The 24,240-nt window shown below is 36.6% G+C and overlaps 1 long non-coding RNA gene across 1 annotated transcript; it reads right to left on the reverse strand.

Annotated features, from left to right (window-relative positions):
- Positions 1-21,710: 21,710 nt before the first annotated feature.
- LOC115978994 lies at positions 21,711-23,209 on the reverse strand. Its single transcript, XR_004088913.1, has 2 exons — positions 23,106-23,209; positions 21,711-22,116 (listed from the first exon to the last, which is right to left on the reverse strand). It is a non-coding gene; the product is annotated as an uncharacterized LOC115978994 (long non-coding RNA).
- Between the last annotated feature and the right edge of the window lie 1,031 nt (positions 23,210-24,240).

Below are 24,240 nucleotides of genomic sequence, written 5' to 3' on the forward strand. Positions count from 1 at the left end.
TGTCAAACAACTAGTGTGCAGAAAATTAACATAAGCTATAAACAGAATTGGAAATCAATCTAAGCCAATTATAAATCACATCCACAGCAGAAAATAAAAGGCAAAGATAAAGGGAAGAGAGATGCAAATACAAGGACAACACACGATGTGTTATCGAAGAGGAAACCGAAGCCCTCGGCGTAAAACCTCTCTGCCGCCCTCCAAGCGGTCAATAATCCACTAGAAAATGTAGTTGGGATACATGAACAGCAATAGATCCTCCAAGCCTAATCTACCCGATGTACCTAAGCCCTCCAAGCTTCTTGCTCCAACGAGGTTGCGCCGAACCTTTTTCTTTTCTAGCTTACCGGATTCCGCTATAATCCATAGTATCCGCCATCCTTGGCATCTTCCAATGCTTCTCAAAACTCCAAAAACACTCAACACTCTAAATCGGTGTGGGTAGTGTTTGGATAGAAATCTCCTCTCAATAAGTATGACAATGAGAGAGGGAATGAGAAGAGACTACAAAGATTTCTCTTTAAGAATGAGTAGCTCTCTCTAATTGGGTGGGTGTTTTGAAGAAACCTCTCTTAGGATTTTTCACTCTGAATGGCCACCCATATCTTGTGGGAATGAGGGGTATTTATACTAGTGTGAGAATGGAATACGAAGAGTCAGTTTTTCCAAAAACAGGGTTGGCTGGCGACTTGACCTCGCGACTTGACTGAGTCGCGAGTTCAAGTCGCGAGCTAACTGAGTGGCCAGTCTGGATTTTTGTCTTGTAGTGCTCCAGCTGGCATTACTGTTCAGCTCCCTTGCACGCTCTGCACATGTGCAACTTTTGGCGGCTTGCAAGCCGCGAGCCACCCGCGAGTCCCAGTCGCGAGTCCCTGCTTCACTGCACAGTCTTGAGCATTTCTTCACACTCTCTCACACACTACCCTTACATGATTCCCAACTAAATACAAGGTTTCTAAGTGCTGTATTACAAGCAAATTTGTCATGGAATAAAGTCAACACATGGTTGATTAAATTCAACCTTACAATCTCTCCCTTTGGCTATTCCATGACAAAACACCCTAAAACAGACTCTAGACTTAAACGTGAGTTTGGGAACAATGGCAAAACTCACTCACACCGAAATCTAGAAACTGTGCAGCTCTTGAATCATATGAACATGAATCTCCTGAAACACAACAATACACCATGATCATTGTATGCAGAAAAGCATGAAATGCATATGAAGCAAGCAATATGTGATCAAGCAAAGATGGAGTTAAGAAACAAACCATGACTTGATCAAACAAGCAATCACTACAAGGTAGTGATCACAATGCTTATTCACACTTGGAATGAACACTTGAACATACAAGCTAACAAGAACAATGCAAGTTACTTGTATGCCCAACACTCAACCAATGCATAATACACTAAGTATATGCATCTAGGAACAATCCTACAAGGGCACAAGAGTGACAATACTTAAAAGAAAATGCAATACATTTATATAGAAGTACTGATTTAAGCAAAGCATAAAAGGCTGCATAAAGTATGGTACAAACCATAAAGCCTAGAAATATGTATAACCCTAAAAGCTTACAAAAGCACATGGGTACAAACACATTATATTGAATAAAAACTTAAACAATATAAACTTAAATAATACTTTAAATTTCTGATTCAACAACACCTTAAAACTCATCTACTTTTGCCTTATTGTTACTAGCCAATAAAACATCATCCACATAAACCAAAAGAATCAAGAAGGACTGGCCTGTCTGCCTAGTGAAGAGAGAATAATCAGCCTTAGACTGCACAAAACCCAAGTCTTGAATCAAAGTACTTGAGAACTTAGCAAACCATTGTCTTGAGGCTTGCTTGAGACCATATAATGACTTGTTTAGCTTACACACTTGCTCCCCCTGGCTATGGAACCCTGGTGGAAGAGCCATATAGACCTCCTCAGACAAATCCCCATGCAAGAATGCATTATTAACATCCAATTGCCCAAGATACCAGCCCTTAACAACTGCCACAGCAAGAAGACACTTAACAGAGACCATTTTTGCAATAGGGGAGAAAGTCTCAGTGTAATCAATCCCCTCTTTTTGAGTGAACCCCTTGGCAACCAGCCTTGGCTTATACCTCTCAACTGACCCATCAGACTTGTACTTGACTTTATAAACCCATTTGCAGCCTATAGGCTTCTTGTTGGGAGGCAAGGAAGTCAAAGTCCAAGTGTTATTAGCCTCCAAAGCAGCTATTTCAGCAGTCATAGCATTCTGCCACTTTGGATCAAAAACCGCTTGATAATAATGTGAGGGTTCAACAATTGAAGAGATAGAACAGCAAAAAGCTTTGAAGGAAGGAGAAAGAGACTTATAGGAAAGGTGAGATGTTAAAGGATGAGAAGTACCTGTGTGAAGAACATTAGCAGTGGGAGTGGAAGTGACCATGTTACAATGGTAAGCTTGGAGATAAGAAGGTCTTTTAGGAACTCTAGAAGACTTTCTTAAAGGAATTGGATCAATAAGAGGTTCAGGAGGTTCAATAGGAACATCATGCAAAAACTCATCATCAAGCTCATGATGCAATTGAAAAATAGTATCATCCATAGAAGAAGCAGATGGAGAAATCAAATGAGATGAGGAAGGTGAAGACAAATCATCAAAAGGAAGATGAGAAGTACAAGGTAAAGGAACAGGCAGATCAGTGTTAGAATGAGAAACAGATGTAAGGAAAGGGAAAATGGATTCATGAAAGACAACATCTCTACTAAGGAAAACAGTATGAGTTTGTAAATCAAAAACCCTGTAACCCTTGACATTGAAAGGGTAGCCAATGAACACACACCTCCTAGACCTAGGATCAAACTTAGACCGAGTATTAGCAATGGTTGAAGCAAAACATTCACACCCAAAAACCCTCAAATGATCATAAGATGGAGGTTTATGGAAAAGAAGTTCAAAAGGAGTTTTATTGTTGAGCAAGGGAGAAGGAAGTCTGTTGATCAGGTAGGCAGCAGTGAGCACACAGTCACCCCAAAAAGGAATAGGCAAATTTGACTGAAATTGTAAGGCCCTAGCAATAGAAAGAAGATGTTGATGTTTTCTCTCCACAACAGAATTTTGTTGTGGAGTATAAACACAACTATGTTGATGAATAATACCATTAGAAGCAAAGAAATCTGGCATATTAAATTCCAAAGCATTGTCAGTCCTTATTTGTTTAACTTTCACATTGAATTGAGTAAGAACCATGGTATGAAAAGACACAATAAGAGACCTCACATAAGATTTTGATTTCATTAAGTAAACCCATGTAGCTCTAGTTGCATCATCAACAATAGTCAAGAAGTACTTGTAACCATCTAAGGTAGGAGTGGAATATGGACCCCAAACATCCATATGCAACAAATCAAAGGCAAAAGTACTAAGATTGTTATTAAAAGGAAATGGCAAACGTTTTTGTTTAGCCAAAGGACAAATGTTACAAGCATTATTACAAGAAGTTTTCAGAAAAGGAAAAACATGACTTAAAGCTTGTAACCTAGAATCTGATGGATGCCCTAATTTGCTATGCCAAAGGAAAGAAAGTGTATTGGCTGAAGTTACAGCGGAGAAAGAATTGGAAACTGTACTCAGATTATGACTTGCCAAGAAATCATCAAGAGAGCTTGAAGAATGCTGATGAGTGCTGCTAGATTGTAACAGGTACAAACCATCATTTGCTTGCCCCACTCTAATCGTTCTGCAACAGGTAAGGTCCTGGATAAAACAGAAGGTAGATAGGAAAATAAGGCAGCAAGGGTGAGATTTAGTGATGGTGCTAACAGAGAGAAGGTTAAAAGTGAAAGAAGGCACACATAAAACATTATGAAGTGTGAGTGAAGAAGAAAGATTAACAGTTCCAATATGTGTGACAGAAGCAGTTTCACCGTTGGGTAATTCAACTATAGACTGAGCAATAGCAGTAATAGAAGACAAAAGATTCACTGAGCAAACAATGTGGTCAGTAGCTCCAGTATCAATAACCCAAATATCAGAAGTGTAAGCCCTTTTGTTAACTACCTTTGCAGAAAAAACAGAATGAGAAACATCTATACCTGCCATTGTAGAAGAAGAAGAAGGAACACATGTTAAAGAAGCATCCTTCCCATGAATATCCCTGCCTTGGACAACAGACACAAGAGGAGAACAAGGATTAATCAATGCAAGAAGTTGCTGATACTGTTCTGGAGTAAAGACAGAATTGTTGGGATTTGGACAAGACATCAATTCTTGTGACTGAATGGCTGAGACTTGATGCGCCATTGGAGGCTTATTCTTGAACTTAAAACCAGGAGGAAAGCCATGTAATCTATAGCACTTATCTGCTATATGGCCAGTCTTGCCACAATGAGTACAAACAGGCTTATCTTTGCCCTTGACACCATTACCACCAGAAGTAATACTAGCATTAAGGTTTTGCATCTTTGCAACCAAAGCAGTTGAATCAACCTTCACACCAAATTGATTAGTAATTGATCTTTGCATCTCTTCTTGTATCAACAAAGCATAGACTTTGCTAACAGAAGGCAGAGGATCCATGAGCAATACTTGAGATCTTACTTGTGAAAAAGAATCATTCAAACCCATTAAAAACTTCAATACTGATTCTCTAACTTGCAGATCACTAAGCCTCTTATTCACATTGCACACACATTTTCCACATGTACATGAAGGAAATGGACTATAGCTTTGCAATTGGTCCCAAAGTACTTTCAATTGAGTAAAGAAGTCAGTTATAGAAACTTCACCTTGGTGTAAATCAGCAATTTCTTTCTGAAGATTGTAAATTCTTGGTCCATTGCTCTGCGCAAATCGATTCAGCAAATCAGTCCAAATCTCCAAAGCCGTGTCTTCATAAATGATACTTGCTTGAAGCTTTGGTGATATTGAGTTGGTTAACCAAGTTCCAACCATATTATCACATCTGATCCAAGCCTGAACAGCCGAAGCAGTAGACACCATTGGAGATGATAAAGTGAGAGAACCATCAATGAATCCCAATTTGTTCTTGGTGAGTAATGCTTTTCTCACTGCTCGAGCCCATGCTGAGTAGTTCTCTCCACCAATCAAGGGCTAAGTCACAAGAACTGTACTTGGACTCTCTGCATGATGCAAGAACAAGGGATCATCCATTGGTGAATCTTGTGAAGACAAAGACGCAACATTCTCTGATGTAGCAGCAGCTTGAGTTGCAGCGGAAGCCATTGTTAACAATGAAGAATTTTCTTAGAGAAAGAAAGGAATTTTCTCAGAGAAAATTGAGGAAGTATAAACCCTAAGAAGCCTAGAATTTGGGCTCTGATACCATATCAGATAATTTGGGAAAATACTTCTTCATATTATTGAAAGAATCAGGTTTTTCAAACTTATATACAATACAGAGTAAGGGAAAACTAAGTAACTAACACTTGACTAACAAAACTATGCACGTGTGAACAGAAAGATAACTAAGCAGCTCACGTGAGGAAACTAACACTATCAAATACAATGCTCCAGGTAGTTTTAGTCCTTAAGCTACTAGCCATTTACTCTGTTCTGTAATTCTGCAGCTTCACTTGTTCTAGCTTCTGTCAAGGCATGATTTAATCCTTGCTTCTCACACTTTTGCTCCATATTCTGATAACATTCTGATACTCTCAAGTTTCGTAGGTTTCTTAATGATAATGAGGATGGCAGCAAATTCTTTAGTCTTCCACATTTTGATACATGACCAGATGTTGATAAGGCTTGCCTGGTTGGGAGTTTTCATGAATCATGACAAATTTGTAACAGATTGGGCATTTCAGATATCGTTAACACTCTCAAATGTTGTTCTTCCTTATCAACTAGTTGATGTACACATATCTCTTCAATGAAAGAATGTCCGAAGTAGAGTGTCTTGAGATTGCACAATCCTTGAGCCAGCATCGACGAGAACCCATTCATCTCAAGGTTCATCAAAACCCTGTTCTAATTTCAATTCTTCCAAGTTGGGGAATATATACTGCGAAATATCAAAGTATTAAACAAAATGAAGGAAAAGCTTCATATATATTAAAAGAAAGAAAGCTTTATTGATTTATAAATGAAGAACATGATTGGCCAATAAAGTAGAAAAATATAAAGACAAATCATAAAATCAAAATCACTTTCAACATAGTCCTTTGCATAGCGATGAAGGCTTAACGAGGCTTCAGCAAAAAAGTGGAGGCAAAGAGAAATATAATTAACCACAATTTCAATTAGTGGAAGAGGACCTGCAATAACACATCTTTTCTTTACAGGTGATTGCTTATTGCTTAATTTTCAAGTCCAAGTGATTGGAAGTCCAGGCCATGATGACTACTTTGGAAACATATAATTAATAATGCTGAACATGAATGAGACAACCCTGTTCTTCAGTCAATTAATATACACAAGCAGCAGTGAAGCAACATATTCACAACACATTGTAAGTACCGAATAAGATTAAGCAATATGAGAAAATTAATATTTAATATTGGGTATCCCTATATTGTGTTAAGGAAAAAAACTCTTGTATACAGTGTGCTATCAACGTTAGTAAACAAGCATATCAAAATTCTCGACTTAGTGGCTTAGTGGTTGCCCCCTTCTTGATGGTTGTGCCAGGCACGGGTTCGAGTCCTCATACCCCATAGGTGTGGGGTTTGGACTTTGGTTTCTAAAAAAAAACAAAGTGCATGGGTGGAGTCCAAGTCGCGGGCACCATTATGTGCTGGTGGTACTCACAGGCGATGTATCTGTGGGGTGTGGTCGGCTGTGATATCACACGTGAGCCACCCTTTTTGGTTTCTCAAAAAAAAAAAAAAAAAAAAAAAAAAATTCTCGACTTGATGATTGCCAAAAACGATGTCGTCCAACAAATAATGGTCATTTTAAGCAAACACTAAAGAAACACGTGCTGCATGCAATACGCGGTCGTTTTCATAATACCAGAAACAGATTGGAAGTCCGACGAAGCACAAAAACGGAATGGGATAAAAACACGTGGCAATCAAGTTTAATTAGGTGTCAATTACTTGTAACAGACTTTGGATTCCGTTTTCACTGTGCAACGATTCAATAGTTGGATAGAAGATATATTTTCTTATTCTTTCTCTATGCTCTGTTTGTGTGTGTGTGTATATATATATATATATAGGAACAGATTAGTGTATTATGTATTCATTCTTACTCGACTATTTACTATAAGTATGCCAACGAGTACCAAATATGCATAAACAAGTTATTTACGTAAATTTATTTTTTGAATTATTCTACAATGTAAATTTTTTATTACTCCATAAAAAAAAAAAAATAAAAAAAAAAAAAAAAAAAAAAAAAAATGCTTTAGATGACTGCTCACTCGTATCGTAGAAGGCTGGGCTGGAATATGAGTGGCATTCAAATTCAGCTCCTCTGGTCCAATTCAACTTCAAGCATGTTTGGCCTAAGCTCATTTTCATTCTATCTCACAAATAATTTTTTTGTTTAAAAGAAAAAAAATTATTCTGAAAAAATGGAATAAACATGTGGTAATTAAGTTCTTTCAGTTAGATAAATATTCCTTGGTGGAGTGAGGAAAGGAAAAATGGGTGTGTGTAAACTTTGAAATGTACTAAACAAAGACATTGCATGGATTGCCGTTGCCACTACTGTCTTGAGCTATATTGTAGTTAACAGTCTAATACACTTTGCAGCCACCTTTTTCTAGTACCCATTGGACATGTTATAGGTAGAAAATGGGGTCATGGTTTCAATCTAGTGTGAATGCGTACTCAGCAAGCTGATTTCTATGTATCTTCCCTCTTGATGTTTTTATCATCTATTTTAGCCTATTATCTGTTTTGTAAGGTTGAATTTTATCAACCATCTTGTTGGCTTTTGTTGAGGTCTAAAAAGATCACAGTGAGAGAAGCCCAAAAAAGTGAGCCAAGCCCAAAAGGAAAAACAAGCCAAGTCCAAAGAAGCAGGTGCAAGGGGACCACGAAAGAAAAAAGGCCCAGGAGGCTTGAAGCCTAAACGAAGAAACATCAAGAAGGAAAAGAAACCCACGGCAAGAGACTAAGTAGCCAGGATCCTCAGCAACCATCAAGGGGCGCGGATCCTTCTAGGTACACAGTCAAAGAAGATTAAGACAGTTCGAAAGAAAAGGACAAGAAAAAAAAAAAAAGAAAGAAACAGAGCAAAGAAACACAAGCGCCAAAAGACCTAGCGACCTCTCATGACACAAGCAGGAAGCGTCTCGGGGAACCCGAACAGAGAAATACGAAAAAGAGAATGGCAACAAGTGACTTTCAAGTTGGCAGAATGGGATTCCACCCAGATGGGAAAAAAGGGCAAACGGGGAATTGACAAATGGTGAGACTGAGAAGGGCATACCTTAGCACATCCCGAAGAAGGTAACCAACCAGGGACTTTCAAAGGAATCAAAGCTAAAAGAAGGAAAGAATGAGAAAAACAGGAAACAGAACCTACTGAGTGATAGGCACGGAATGGGCTCTGTTCACCATAAGACAAAACATGGGAACCAATGGTTCCCCTGGGATGCCAGAACTTCATTATAAAAGGAAGGGGTAGGTTACAAAGATAGGGGGAGGAAAAAAGGAGATTCTTAGAGAAAAGAACTATCAAAAAAAGTTGTGGTAAAAAGAAATGAAACACTAAGAGAAAAGCTAATATTGCTTCCCGGTATCCCTGTAAAAGTCACTATTGCACATACTCAGATTCAAAGAGAATCAAACTTTGCAAGTTTTGAAGGCTGAAATAGTCATTCAAGACTATAATTTTTGAGCTTGATTGAACCTTGTATTACGTCCTAGTGAGCCTTTTGTAACTTAACAAAGAACATATTAATGAAATATGTCTCAGTAATTCAAGGATCCCTTTAACATTATTTTATACTTCCTTGTTGATCCTGTTTTTCTGAATTTACCTTGTTGTTTTGGCATGTCTTTCAATACGAATATCCTTTTTTGTCATTTTACTTGTATTGTAGGAAGCATCCCCTGTGCATCACTTGACTCTTAAACAGCTTGTTAGCTGGGGTGAGTCACGGCCCAGTTCACCAAACCACTTATTAGGCCCGGGATCCTTGGGCCTGAGTGTTACAAAAAAAGGCACTCTCACAGCTTTACTCTGTCCCAAATTTACTTATATTTTAACAATTAGTAACCCTGTATTTAGGTGAGAATCATGTAAGGGTATTGAGTGAGAGAGTGTGAAGAAATGCTTAAAATTGTGCAAAGATGTAGAGACTTGTGGTTGGGACTCACGGCTGACTAGCAACTAGTATGCCGCCAAAGCTGACACACGTGTGAAGCATGCAGGGGAGTTGAAGAGTCATACCAGTTGTTGCACTACAGGACAAAAGTCCTAGGCAGGCCAGGCCGTTAACTTGCGACTTGAACTCGCGACTCAGTACAATCGCGAGGCCAAGTCACTAGACCACCCTGTTTGGGAAAAACTGATTCTTTGCATTCCTTTCTCACCCCACTATATATAGATCCTTATACCCACGAAATATGAGAGCTTTCAAAGAGAATTTTGAAAGAGAAACCCTAGAGAAAAACAAGATTGATTCATCCACAATCTTTACATAGAGACTCTTCAAATTCTTCTACTCTCTTCCTCTCTATTGTTACATCCTTAAGAGGTACATTACCAAAACCTTTTCTCACCATACCCATATCTGTGAGAAGGTCATTTGGTGCTTTAGGAAGCAGTTAAGAAGGGACTAATTTCATATTGGTTGATGCTATGGTCAAGTAGCGGAATCCGGTAAGTTAAAGAAGAAATAGGTTCTGCGTAACCTCGTTGGAATAGGAGCTTGGAAGGTTTGGGTACATTGGATAGATTAAGCTTGGAGGGTTTTCTATTGTTCATGTATCCCAACTACATTCTTTAGTGGATTATTTACCACTTGGAGGGTGGCAGAGAGGTTTTACGCCGAGGGCTTCGGTTTCCTCTTCGATAACACATCGTTGTGTTGTCCTTGTGTTTGCATCTCTCTTCCCTTAATCTTTGCCATTTAATTTCTGTTGTGGATGTGATTTTATTTGGTTTAGATTTTTTATCAGTTCTGTGTTTAGCTTATGTTCATATTCCGCACATTAATTATTTGATATTAATCTTTGAATTGGTAATTTGTTTATTGGGGGTCTAAACGTTCATAGTGTTTTATACACTAATTGAACTTTCAATTGGTATTAGAGTTGGTGCATTTGCTAGGGTTTAATTACCTAAGTGCGATCCTAAACCCCGTTGTTATGGATGCAGCTATGGAAAAGGTCATGCTGAATTGTGGTTTAAATGTTTGTGATAATGACTCTATGAGTGTGTTTGAAGGGTGTCCTATCAATGAACTCTTAAAGTTATTAAAAACAAAGAAACATGCTAGGATGTTTGTTCACATACTGAAATATTTTGAGAATAAGAATCACATCTTAAATAATAGCCTATCTGAATCTAATTCTTTGATTAAAAATTATAAAAGCAGAAATAAAATATTGAGTGATAAGGTTGATAATTTGAAAAAGAGAATTCAATCTAACAAGAACATGGAAAACGAAGATAAGTTCCTGTTTGAAGGTCAAGAGTGCTTGTCCCATGCTTGCTTATTTATGCACACTTCTTTGAAGGTTTTCAATTCATGTTTATGGTATCTTGATAGCGGCTGTTCTTGTCACATGACAGGGGATAAATCACTGTTTAAGTCTCTCAAAGAGAAGGTTGGTGACTATGTGACATTTGGTGATGGAAGTCATGCTCAAGTTCTTGGTAAAGGAACTGTTGAGATACCGGGATTACCTCTATTGAAGGATGCTTATACATCAAAGGGCTGAAGGTGAATCTCTTAAGCATCACTCAAATATGTGATGAAGACTTCCTTGTTCAATTCTCAACGAAGGGGTGCATAATCATTGATGAAGGAGGGATTCAAGTCTTGATGGGAAATAGGACTACCGACAATTGCTACGGAGTAGTTCCTACGGCACCAATTTCTTGTAGAAGTGCTCGTGTTGACATGTTGGAACTTTGGCATCACAGATTTGGGCATGCAAGTTTTGTTAGGTTCTAAAGACTTAGGATTTTATGTATTTAGAACTCTAATGTGTATTGTTGGCAAACTATGATCAAAACAAGATGTTTAGTCGTGTTTAGACTTGCTCCAAGTTGGTTCATTTATGTAAAGTTGGAACAAGTTGATGTAGAAATTAATATTGCTTCTCGGCTTGGTTTGATCGATCGAAACTTAGGCTTGATCAATCGAAAATCGGGTAAGATGCGTTTTCTACAGAATTCCAATTCAGTCCTAGTTTGTTTTAAAACGTTTAGGGTTTTGTAATTTTACCCTAGGTATATAAGGCAAACCCTAGCCACGTTTTAGTGTTGCTTACATTGCTATTTGTGTAAATCTCTTGTGAGATCTTGAGGAGCTTTCCTTTATACAAGTTTAGGATTATCAAGAAGGAGATTTCTTCAAGAGTTTGATGATCATTCAGTTGCTATCATAAGAACTTAAAGAAACACAAGCGGGTGTGCTTGTTCTTGCTGGAGAATTCAAGAAAGAAGGAGTCCGTGGTTTTAGAGCTTGCACATGGTCATGTCAATAAGTTTCTACTAGTAGGTAGCAATAGGATGTTAGTGGTCTAAGTCCTTTTAAACAACTTTGATTCTTTCATAGTGGATTCAGGGTTACCTTGAGGATAGCTAGGTTAAATCCTCCCCAGGTTTTTACTGGTTTGGTTTCCTGGGTGATCATATCATTGTGTTATTTATCTTTCTGCTGCATTGCATGATATTATTGTTTGATTGTGATAACCTAGATTTGGAATTTGGACTAAGTAACAACTTGGCTAATTACCTAGGTTAATCCAATTGTATTTTTAAGGGGTCTAAAAACTATCAAGTTTCAAACAAGTAGCTAAAGTATCTAAACTTGAAGCTGTTGAGGGACTTCCAAAGTTTGGAAAGGTAGAGAAGACAATTTGTGGTGCATGCCAAATGGGAAAGCAAACAAAGTCAAGTTATCACAAGGTGAATGTGATTGCTTCTTCACGTTGTTTAGAGCTTCTTCATGTTGATTTGATAGGGCCTACAAGAACTGAAAGTCTAGGAGGAAAAAGGTACATTATGGTCATTGTTGATGATTTCTCAAGATACACATGGGTTGAATTTCTTAGAGAAAAATCAGAAGCATGTGAGAAATTGAAAATTCTTTGCAAGACACTACAAAACGAGAGAGGGGTTCCTATTGTCAAGATAAGGAGTGATCATGGCAAGGAGTTTGAGAATGCAAGATTTGAGTCATTTTGTGAGAAGAATGGAATCAAAAAGGAATTTTCAGCTTCCAAAACTCCTTAACAAAATGGGATGGTTAAGGGGAAGAATTGGGTGATTTAAGAAATGGCGAGAGTTATGCTATTCAACAAGCAAATTTCTCAAAAGTTTTGGGGAGAAGCTGTGAACACCTCATATCACATTGGCAATAGAATATATTTTCAAGCTGGAATAAAGAAGACCGCATATGAAATTTGGAATGAAAAGAAGCCAAAAGTGAAGTACTTTCGAGTATACGGAAGCAAGTGTTACATTCTTAATGGTCGTGAGAACCTTGGGAAGTTTGATGCGAAAAGCGATGAAGGCATCTTCCTTGGGAATTCTACTAATAGCCGGGCATATAGAGTATTCAACAAGAGAACAAAGACGACAATAGAGTCTATCAATGTGGAAGTTGATGATGCTCTAACAAAAAGGTAGAGATGGTTGATGATGGAGAAGGGCCAAGCTCCAAAGAACTCACAACTGAAGGCGAAGCCCAAGATATTGAAGTTAAAGAACTTACATTAGAAAAGGAATCAACTCTTGTGAACTCAAAAATGGAAACAAGATCAATGTCTAGGACATCAAGTCCTCTCACACCTCTAGAAGTTCATTCTCCCATCTCTTGGAATGATGAAGTGTCTAACTCAAAGAAGCCATCATCAAGAGTGATCCAAAACCATCCAGGCAGTAACATTATTGGATCTTTAGATGAACGTCTCCGTCTTAGAAAGGGAAACTACTCTGCTTTCATGACCATTGATCATGTAGAGTCTTGGGAGGACTTGAATTTGCTTATGCAAGAGCTTGGAGAGCATAGTGATAAAGAATCAATGGAAGTTATTGAAGAAGATGAAAGCACAACTAGTCTTCAAGAGAACTACAACTCACTCCTTGAGAAGTTGGGAGAGTATGTAAGGGTGGCCATGGCAGCCGTGAAGAAGATGAAGAACGCAGAGGAGGACTATAAAAGTCTTCTAGTGCGTTATAAGGAGGCCAAGTGTGAGATAGAGACGTTGAATGGTAAGCTGACTGAAGCTTACACAAAGGTCAAATTTCTTGAGCTTAAAGTGGTTCAAGCAAATGCCAAGATAGAGAGGGTTTCCACTAAGAAGCTTGATGAAGTCCTTTCCCAACAAAAATCGTTCTCCGATAGAACTGGATTGGGATATACTGGAGAAAGTAGTTCAGCTGTGAATATTTCCAAAGAAGTGAAGTTTGTGAAGGCCAAAGAACCGGTTGTAGTTGCCCCTACTGTGGAGAAGGAAAATGTTGAAAAGAAGAAGATTGTGGCTGACCAAAGGGTGTTGAATAAGCCCCGAAATCAATCTATGGTCAGGTCTGAAGCTAGAGGGACATCTCATCCAAGATCACAAAGGGGTCTTAAAACGAACCATGTTTGCCATCACTGTGGACTTCAAGGACACGCACGACCTAATTGTCATAAACTTAGAGCATTGAAGAATGCAATTGATCAAAGGTCAAGAGGACTAAGAAATGACAAGAGGACTTGGGCTGTTGAGTCATCAAGAGGTCGAAATGGTGATCCTGGAATGAGGGATGTGATAAGGATGATTAATGCATTCACCACTTGTTTGGCAAGCTTGAACAAAAGGTTTGGAAGCCAAAACACTCGTACTTAATCCTCTAGGGATATCACCCCAAATGCACATGCTGTATGGGTGAAGAAGGGTACTTATGCATAAGCATTACAACATGTCCATGCATTAATACTTCCTATTCTTTATGACTTGGATTGGTTAAGTGCTTTCTATTATCGTTCCAGCATGTGCTGAAAATTGTGCTTTTTTTTTTTTTTTTTTTTACATTGTTTTCTTGATCAATCTTTTCTAGTTTTTGTGTCAAAAATCCAAAAACCCATAAAAAGTAGAAAATCAAAAATTTTGATCGACATTATTGAGTTTTGTCTCAAAACATGTTTTGCCTTGTATCTTTGTACTAATGGCCTTGTGCATTTACGAGCATAGCTTGTTCCTTGTGCACTTATATCATTATGGAAGAAATCTTGAAATCCATGTGATTGTTGTAAATAGATCTTCAACCTTGTTATGATTGATTAGTGAATGATTTTGTTGATCTTAAGACATGCATAAACTTGTACCTATATATCTTCCCACTCTTTATTTTATTGTTTTTGCTAAAAGAGCTCACCAAATGTAAATCTCCAAATGAAAAGAGATAATGAGCTACAAACGCCTGTCGCACATACTAGTATTTGACTAGGAAAAAGGGAAAGCAATAAAAAATTAAAATTATATGATGACCAAAAAGCCAAAGGCTAACTCATCAAAGTGAAATATCCAAAATTTCAAGCATCGATCTCACAATGAGATATGTTGATTCAAAAAGATCAAATGATATGTCAAACATGGAGCCAAATGAAAAGTTTCAAAGATATTGTACTCAAATCTATGTGGTAGGTCATATATGTATATTTCTATAATTGAGATGGGTCACATTATCTAGTGCTAGTTGTGTATGTCTTGATTGAATTGATCATTGAAGTTTCACATTAGACTAAGGACTATCTTATTTTTGATATCCACACACAACACACTTGTCTATGTTCAATGAATGCCATATTCATTTGTGTGATTGTACTTGATTAAATGTGTTTTCACATGCTCAATCTTTGTTGACCAAGCACAAAAAGATTTTTGAGTGTTTTAGTTATTTTTGGAAAGTATTTTGTTTTACAAAAATTGTCAAAAATTCAAAAACTATGTTGCCTTGTTCTGGCGACTCAATTGCGGGTAGAACCAATCGCATACCCCAGTTGCCAGCCTATACAGAGATTTTTCGCGACTCACTGACGACTCATTGGCGAGTAAATGTTTTAGTCACGAAAAATACTTAGAATATTTTTCAAAAATTTGGGTTTTTATGTTTCTCATGGCTTAGTATAGTGACTGGTTCGCCGGTGGAAAGTCTAGTCGTGAGGGGTACATAGAGATTTTTGCAGCTCACCTCGCGACTCTCTCATGGGTAGACTTTCCAGTCGCAAAAAACATTTAGAAAATTTTTCAAATTTTTGGTTTCTAGGTTTCTTGCGTCTTGTTTTGGCGACTTGCACGCGACTTAATTCAATTACGAAAATTGCGAGTTTTGCATATTGAGGGTTATTTTCAAGGTCTTTTTCAAAAACTTTTCATTTTTCCCTCATGCATCATTTTCACTGTTCATACCTTCATCTCTTGCCCTCTTTTTCTCATTGACCCCTTTGTCTATTCGTGTCAAAAAGGGGGAGAGTATTCTATTTCTTGTGCACATTTATAGGGGGAGAAATTCATTATCTTGTCATTTTATTACTTTCTATACCTTGAGGGTCTAATGTGTTTTGTGCAAGTGTTTCAGGATACATATATAAATGTTCCAAGTTCATCACAGCTCTTATGATTCATGATAGGGAGAGAAAGAGTGAAAGAGCTTTGTGTTATATTAACTATGTTTTTACTTTGCTCATAGTTCATAATTATGCTTAGCTATTTAAAATGTTTTTAGATTTGTACCCGTGTTGCTTTTGTAAGCTTTCAGGATTTGTTTCCATGTGTTTTGTAGGCTTTTATGGTTTGTACCATGCTTATGCAGCCTTTGTGTTTTGTTGCCTAGTACTTCTAGCTAAATGTTATGCATTCTCTTTTAGTACTCTCACTCTTGTGCCCTAGTAGGATTTTGTTCCTAGATGCATATATTTTATGTATTGTGCATTGGTTAAGTGTTGGGCATGCAAGTGATTTGCATTGTGCTTATTGGCTTATATGTTCGGATGTTCATTCCAAGTGTGAATGAGCATTGTGGTCACTATTTTATAGTGATTGCTTGTTTGGTCAAGCCATGGTTTATTTCTCATTCCATTTTGCTTGATCGTATTGTGCTTGCCTCATATGCATTACAAGTTTTTCTATATACAATGATCATATTGTGTTATTGTGTTTCAGGAGATTCTTGTTCATATAATTCAAGAGCTTATCAGATTCTAGAGTTAGGTGTGAGTGAGTTTTGTTCAACTGTTCCCAACTCACATGTTAAGTCTAAAGTTTGTTTTAGGGTTTTGTCACGGAATAGCCAAAGGAGGAGATTGTAAGGTTAAATTTTATCAACCATCTTGTTGGCTTTATTATGTGCCAAATTTTCTTGTATTTTAGCAATTAGTAACCCTGTATTTAGGTGGGGATTATATAAGGGTAGTAAGTGAGAGAGTGTGAAGAAATGCTCAAGATTGTGCAAAGATGCAGAAACTCGCGGCTGGGACTTGCGGCTGACTCGCGACTGGCAAGATGCCAAAGCTGGCACACGTGTAAAGCATGCAGGGGAGCTAAAGAGTCATGCTAGCTGTTGCACTACAGGACAAAAGTCTTAGGCTGGCCAGGCCGTTAACTCATGACTTGAACTCGCGATTCAATACAGTAGCGAGGCTAAGTTGCCAGACCACCTTGTTTGGGAAAAACTGAATCTTCGCATTCCTTTCTCACCCCACTATATATAGACCCTTATACCCACGAAATATGAGAGCTTTCAAAGAGAATTTTGAGAGAGAAATCCTAGAGAAAAACAAGATTGATTCATCCACAATTTTCATATAGAGACTCTTCAAATTCCTCTACTCTCTTCATCTCCATTATTACATCCTTGAGAGGTACATTATCAAAACCTCTTCTCACCATACCCATATCTGTGAGAAGGTCATTTGGTACTTTGGGAAGTAGTTAAGAAGGGACCAATTTCATATTGGTTGATACTATGGTCAAATAGCGGAATCTGGTAAGTTAAAGAAGAAATAGGTTCGGCTAATCTCGTTGGAGTAGGAGCTTGGAGGGCTTAGGTACATTGGATAGATTAGGCTTGGAGGGTTATCTGTTGTTCATGTATCCCAACTATATTCTTTAGTGGATTATTTACCGCTTGGAGGGTAGCAGAGAGGTTTTACGCCGAGGGTTTTGGTTTCCTCTTCGATAACACATCGTTATGTTGTCCTTATGTTTGCATCTCTCTTCCCCTAATCTTTACCATTTAATTTTTGTTGTGGATGTGATTTTATTTGATTTAGATTGTTTATCAATTTTGTGTTTAGCTTATGTTCATATTCCGCACATTAATTATTTGATATTAAGCTTGAGTTGGTAATTTGTTTTTTGGGGGTCTAAACGTTTATAGTGTTTTATACACTAATTGAACTTTCATGTTTTATCAATTGGAATTGATGATTTCCTTATTTGCTCATTTCGTTGTACTTGTTCTGTTTTTTGGCATGAGCTTTTTTGTTCGTTGCATCCAATAAATTAGTTATGGTCTATATAGGTGGGCAGATTTCTGTGGTTCAGGCTCTATTGGAAGAGCTACCTGGACAATTTTTGACATACATGCGGGGTAGAGATATCAAGCCCCACCCTTTCCATGTAGCCCCAATGTCTGTGAAAGTTCAATTATGTGTATAAAACATCCTTGAACGTTTAGACCCCCAATTACAAAATAACCAATTCAAGCTTTATGTCAAACAACTAGTGTGCGGAAAATGAACAAAAGCTATAAACAAAATTGGTAAACAATCTAAGCCAATTAAAAACACATCCACAGCAGAAAATAAAAGGTAAAGATAAAGGGAAGCGAGATGCAAACACAAGGATAACACACGATGTGTTATTGAAGAGGAAACCGAAGCCCTAGGCGTAAAACTTCTCCGCCGCCCTCCAAGCGGTCAATAATCCACTAGAAAATGTAGTTGGGATACATGAATAGCAATAGACCCTCCAAGCCTAATCTACCCGATGTACCTAAGCCTTCCAAGCTTCTTGCTCCAACGAGGTTGCACCGAACCTTTTTCTTTTCTAGCTTATCGGATTCCGCTATAATCCATAGCATCCGCCATCCTTGGCATCTTCTAGTGCTTCCAAAAACTCCAAAAACACTCAACACTCTAAATGGGTGTGGGTAGTATTTGGATAGAAATCTCCTCTCAATAGGTATGACAATGAGAGAGGGAATGAGAAGAGACTACAAAGATTTCTCTCTTTAAGAATGAGTAGCTCTCTCTAATTGGGTGGGTGTTTTAAAGAAACCTCTCTTAGGGCTTTTCTTTTTGAATGGCCACATCTATTTTGTGGGAATGAGGGGTATTTATACTGGTGTGAGAATGAAATGCGAAGAGTTAGATTTTCCAAAACAGGGCTGGCTGGCGACTTGACCTCGCGACTTGACTGAGTCGCGAGTTCAAGCCGTGAGCTAACTGAGTGGCCAGTCTGGATTTTTATCCTGTAGTGCTCCAGCTGGCATGACTGTTCAGCTCCCCTGCACGCTCTACACGTGTGCAACTTTTGGCGGCTTGCAAGCCGCGAGCCTCCCGCGAGATCCAGCCGCGAGTCCCTGCTTCACTGCACAGTCTTGAACATTTCTTCGCACTTTCTCACACACTACCCTTACATGATTCCCACCTAAATACAGGGTTTCTAAGTGCTGTATTACAAGTAAATTTGTCACGGAATAAAGCCAACACATGGTTGATTAAATTCAACCTTACAGTCTGCTTAAGTACATTTTCCAAGTCCACAAGATGTTTTAACTCGGATGGAAGTGCAGGTGCCTTTAAGCATGAGGTGAGAGGAATTGACTTTATAATGCTTTGATTTGCTTAATCTTAGAAGAATCTGGCTGTCATATTGTCTGAAAATATTTGTCTTCTTTATATTGCACACACACGTCTTTGTCTCTGTCTCTCTATATATAATCTCCTTTTACTACTTTTAATAGATTGTTTGCATAGGATTTCCCATTTTTTCTGCATCACCATCATTTTCAACCAATCTCTTCTTTTTTTTGAAAGTTCAAAAACCCCACCTACAACTAACAACACATTCAAAAACCCCAAATACTGATTTTTGTCCTCAAAAAATTTGAGAAAGTTTAGAGGCCCTTGATGCAAATTAAATGGATTGAGTTATCACCTAATACACATTGGAACATCATATGTTTTGCATCATAACCATAAGATTAGATATCTTAGAAAATGATTGATGGTATTATAAGATGCATCTCTCGTGTGTTGTAAGTTAACTACTGTCAAGTATAAGGCCATCTCATACAACAGCAACAAGTACTTTGTTTTGCTCATTATTATAGTAAAGAGAATGTGTACATTTTTTTTTATGAAAGAAATGTTAGTAGACTTTATTTATTGAAATTCACGTTGTACAATGGGAAAGAGAAAAATGGGCATGTTCTAACCAAATAAAGGACTCATTCTCTTTTGTAACACTAGCAAGAGCTAGAGCAGCACAATTACATTCTAGAGGAACACTAACAAAAAAGATATAGTACGAAAGCTTTAATAAATAATGGAAATATCCTCTAAAATCCAAGCAATTCTAGAGCACAACTTAGGTTAAGAACTTTCATAGAGGGTAGTAAGGTTAAAGAACAGCCTCAATAGTGGAAATTTGAGCTTTTGTATTACACACCTTCACAACTCTCTTTTTTGCAGTCATTGGATCATCTTTGTCAATACCAGTTTGAGTTTGGAGCGTTATCAACAGTATACATCTCACAATTTTCATCTGTTAGTTACTTTTGATAAGGCAATCCAATTCCCATAAGCTGTTTCCAAATTTTGTAAAGTTATGGACCGACTCCAATCCACTACAAAAGTCTTATTATTATCTCTACCCGTATCACAACTCTCTTTTAAAGTTGACTTTTCCAAAAATTCCCCTCTATCATCATCGATACACTTCTCTTAGTTAGTTACAAGGTTTGAATTTGAATTAGGTGTTCTTACTGTCAAATTAGATGAGCTGTTATCCCCATGAACATAGGGATCAACCTCCGAAGCCATTATACCCTCGTCATCTTGAAAAAACTAGTGGACCTTTATCAGTGCTGATGGGACCACAACTTCGTGTGTTTCTAGCGAATTCAACTTAGTCATCGGCAAAACCAGTTCCAAATCGTCCCTAGAAACAATGGCATCTTTGTCTACCTCCTTATTGTTTGGCATTGTGGTTTCACATCGAGAATGATGATTATGTCGTGCAGAGCCTTGGATTTTTGGTCTCAGTGCCACTGCTCGCAACCAATGTCTGTTTTGAATATTAAAAACACAAATTCAAAACTAAGCATTGTGGAATTTCCTTATTTGTTCTATTATCTGTTTTATCAATTGGAATTGATGGTTTCCTTATTTGTTCATTTCGTTGTACTTGTATTTTTTTTTAAATGAGCTTCTTCACTCTGTTTCATATTAGTTATGGTCTGTACAGGTGGGCAGATTTCAGTGGTTTAGGCTCTATTGGAAGAGCTACCTGGACTGTTTTTGACATTCATGCAAGGTAGAGATATCAAGCCACGCCCTCTCCATGTAGCCCCAACGTCTGCTTGAGAACATTTTCCAATTCCACAAGATGTACAAATGTGCTGATTTTGCTCACAACAACTGAAAGTTTTAAAAGGTCTGAACCACTAATAAGTTGACTCACCTGAAAGGAGCTCATTATTAACAAATTTTTTTTTAGGTCCGAAGATTGAACCACTAACAGGTTAACTTGCCTATAAAGATTTCTTTATTTCCTCTTAATAGAAAAAGTTCAGTTTTTTATTCTTTGAACTTTATTTTGTCTAGGAATAGTTTTACTTTAATTCCACTTTTTATTTTTAAGTAAAATAAACCATTGAAAAAGGTTAGAATAAACAATTTAGTCTTGTAAAGGTGAAAGTATCCCCTGGGTTATAGCTCGTTTCATAGAGTAGGAGTCACATAAGGACATAGGGTCTATACTTGCAAAGTTCACATATCTGTGATTGTGGGATGCTTATTTTATTTAGAGATACTTTTGGTCTTGCAAGAGGCCTAACTAGAGATTTGGGTTCACTCATCCTTAAGGAAGGTGTCAATGCCATGGTGTGGGCCTTCATGTTTGTGAGAGGTCCACTATTAAGAGTTGAGTTTTGGTGTGAGACACTTGAAGACCAATCATATAAGTAAGAAGATTGGGTAAAAACTTGGGATGGTGTTAAGCACCTAAACTCAACTAATATGATGGGTTGACCTCTACTTGTACTACTTAGCCATTTTTTAACATGGGTCTCATTTAGTTGGTTCCCTCTTAAGCATGTATAATTAAAATTTGAAATTAAATACCTACAACATGGCTTAAAAGAGTCATTATTTACAGGGTGAATGTCCTAATTTTATTTATGAATCTTAGGTCCTACATATAAAGGTATCAAATTCAAGATCTCCTTTATTGATACCGCTAGTAGTTTATCATAGTTACAAAATAAGAGGTATTTGTTTTTCACTCCTGAGAAATTAGTTAGAGATCCTACTATATGTTTTTCACTCCTTAAAAGATGAGCAAGGATGAGTACAAAATGCACTACTTGATTAAAACAATCCATTAATTTGTCTATGTACGAAACTACCAGTTTCACTAATAAAACTTCGTATGATTTCTTGGACTATATAATAGCCTTGTCTTAGCTCCAAAGCTCCATGACAAAGGTACTATGAGTCTATATGAGTCTCAACCTTATACATAACACACCAATACATTCTGGCAAACTTTTTGGTCCAATCCAATAAAGTCTCACACCCCCCAAAAAAGAAAAAGACTACCTCACACGTTCAACAATAGAACCTACATTGAACAACTACAATCTAAATTATTATAATGTTCTATAATTGAATCATTAATAAATTAAAAGATCAATCTTCCTTTGAGTCATTATCAACACCATTTTTCTCTTCGGCCTCACTTGTGCTTGCATCAGTCTTCAATAAAAGAGGTTCAAATTAATGGCCCAAATGAAAAATTAATCCAAAAACATGAGATGAAAGAAAATTAATCCCAAAACAACACAACACTACATCATAATCAAATAAATAATCTTATTCTTAATTTTTTATCTACCAAATATACATGCAATTGACACCAAAGTCAAAAGATTCACAAGCACAAGAACAAATATCATTACTTTTCAAACCAAATTCCTTAGAAGCAAAAATAACGAATTAAGAAGATTAAATTTTTGTTTATATTTCAGTGATTCAGTGATATAAATGAATGATACAATACTTATGTAAAAAAGTAATATCATTTTGTGATTACGTATAGGAGAGACGAGCATTTTCATCAAGATAGAAGAAATATAAGTTCATATATAAAATGGAAATCTATATAAGTCAGCTTTTATTTGTTGTTGAGGGAATTATATAAGTGAACAAATCGGTAATTTGAAAGAAAATAAAAAAGCCAAAGTGTTGTGTGTATTTGTCATTTATTTATTTATTTTTGAAGCCAAACTTAAGACTAAGTGAAACTCACTGTTTTAATTTAATATATAAAGAAATCCAATATCAAACAAACTCTGATTAAATTAGGTTCGATGTTCTCCTAACAAATTTTAACTAAATTAGCTATATTCTTTCATACAATAATTTGACTTTTTTTTTTTTTGGAACTTTTTATTTGTTAATACTTAATAATTAAATATATATCATTTTTTTTATAAAAATATTTACTATTCCAGTGCATTGTACCTATTAGCGACCATAAGTGACAAAGCAATATTAAGAATTGCAAGTATTACGCATATATTTAATAACCTTTTGTTACCTTAGAAATTAGGATATGTGACCATTGGTTTCTCAAAAAAAAGGATATGTGACCATTGGGTCCACAGCACATGCCACTTTCCTTATGTCTACTCCAATGAAAATGCTTTTAAAAATTACATAAAATAAAAGCATTAGAACATTACCTTCTCAGTGAATAGTTGTTGCACGCATGGATCATAGTTTTCCTCCCAAAATCTTTTTATGGCGCTATTCACATCTTCCTCTAGTAACAGTTCACTTTGCTTTGACCACCACTCTTTTGCACTTTCAAAAGTATGAGTATATGAATGCACACGATTTTTTTTTTAATTTTTTTTTTTTGGAAAAATAAAAGATAAAAAAAGATCCCATCGATCAATTCAAGATACTAAATTGATTTTTAGTGTAAATAGATTCAAGCTCAAATCTCTTATTTAAGAACAAAATATTTTACCAATTAAACTAATTGGAATCTACTAAAGAAATTCTAATTTAAAGAAATTAATAACTACATATGAATCCTAATTAGTTTGAAAGAAAATCTTTTTATATAAGGTTTTATCATTTGGACATCTCAATTGAGTCTTCCATAAATTTTCCAAAAAGGAAATCTAAAAATTATTGGTTTTTTGGTGAAACAATATATATATATATATATATATATATATATATATATATAATATTAAGTGGTCATGGACTTACCCAATACGTATCTAATTTTCTGTTCCGAGCATTTACTTAATATAGCCTTTTTTTTTTTTTTTTTTTTTTTTTTTTTTTTTTTTTTTTTTTTTTTTGTTTGTTTGTTTGGAGGTTGGCTAAATGTAGCTATGTTTGTTTGAGCAAGAATTGCTCAGTTAAAAGTTAGTATGTAATAGCTTCAACACAACTATGGTACTATATCCAAAATATATATACACACACACAACTATGGTACAGCTAGAAATTACGCTCCTGTAATCCAACTACTTATAGGTAGTCTGACTAGTCTTTTTGTTTTTTGGTAGGCCAACTAGTTTTTTAAGTATTTATTAATTTTAATTTCTTGGATATCCATGTTAACAAAGAAACAAGTACAAATCCATACCTTTTGAATAAGAAAGAGGGGTTGCTGAACTGGAACATGATGGTCCAACCCATATGTATTTGGGAAGCTTAATTCATTCGAAGCAACAATCCTCACTTTGTTGCATTTGTGTATCGTCAAAATTTTCAATGATGGCCACTCTGAAGTGTGCTTTCCAAGATAGAAATACTTGAGTCCAGGCAACAATTGAAGACTTAGAGAGGTTATTCGTG

This window comes from Quercus lobata, chromosome 3 (assembly GCF_001633185.2).
Source record: "Quercus lobata isolate SW786 chromosome 3, ValleyOak3.0 Primary Assembly, whole genome shotgun sequence".
NCBI classification, from domain to species: Eukaryota; Viridiplantae; Streptophyta; class Magnoliopsida; order Fagales; family Fagaceae; genus Quercus; species Quercus lobata.